Source organism: Tupaia chinensis, unplaced genomic scaffold (assembly GCF_000334495.1).
Source record: "Tupaia chinensis unplaced genomic scaffold, TupChi_1.0 Scaffold147282_1, whole genome shotgun sequence".
Lineage (NCBI taxonomy): Eukaryota > Metazoa > Chordata > Mammalia > Scandentia > Tupaiidae > Tupaia > Tupaia belangeri.
The window spans coordinates 2266472-2267388 of record NW_006207133.1 but is presented as its reverse complement, the minus strand read 5'-3'; the positions used below and the strand labels follow the sequence as shown (position 1 = coordinate 2267388).

Sequence of the window (917 nt, the reverse complement as noted above, 5' to 3'; positions counted from 1 at the left end):
AGAGTTATTTTGCTAGAGGGCACGTGCGCTTGCCAGAAAGATAGAGAGAGACAGAGTGATAGAAAACGAGAAATCACCCCCCCACACCCCAGGGGAGATGGCCACTCCACAATCCCTTCTCCTCCATTCTCCTCTTGGGATCTTGGGCACTCACACACACACGCCCAGTGTGAGTTTAAGCCACTGGGTCTGGGACTCGAACTGCGGATGACTATATGGGAGTTCAGCGACATAGCCATTACGCTAACTGTTGGTCCCTAGATTCGATATATATATATTTTTTAATTATTGGTTAGCATAATGGCTATGTCGCTGGACTGCAGCTCGAGTCCCAGAGCCGGTGGCTTAAACTCACACTGGGCACGTGTGCGTGTGTGCCTAAGATCCCGAGAGGAGAATGGAGGAGAAGGGATGCAGCATGGCCATCCCCTCTGGGGGGTGATTTCTCGCTTTCTATCTCTGTCTCTGTTTGTCTGGCGAGCGCATGTGTCCTATAACAAAAATCTCTCCAAAAAAAAAATGTATCATCAATTATTGGCAGGAGTGTGGAGCAATGGGAATATACAGACATGTATATCTTTAATCTGCCAGCTGAGATAGGTAACATTACCTAGGAAAGCCATTCTTAAATATGTGCTGGCAAAACATGGCAGACGATGTGGACCAGCAGCACACTACCAACACCATAGAGGAGCTCTGGGATCTCACCAGGCTCATCCTGGATAAATGAATTTATGTGAAAATGCGAAACGATCAAGAGCTTCGAGGCAGATTACACGCTGATGATCAACATTTAAATATGATACTCCAAGATGTGACTACTATAACAAACTGTGACTATCAAAACTGATGAAGAGGGAACCAGCAATTAGCGTAATGGCTATGTCGCTGGACTCCCACGTAGTCGACCGCGGTTC

At 46.8% G+C, this 917-nt stretch overlaps 1 pseudogene; it reads left to right on the top strand.

The window, feature by feature from the left end:
* The first annotated feature begins 646 nt into the window (after positions 1 to 646).
* Positions 647 to 917, top strand: part of LOC102496013 (U6 snRNA-associated Sm-like protein LSm3) — a 976-nt pseudogene continuing 705 nt past the window's right edge.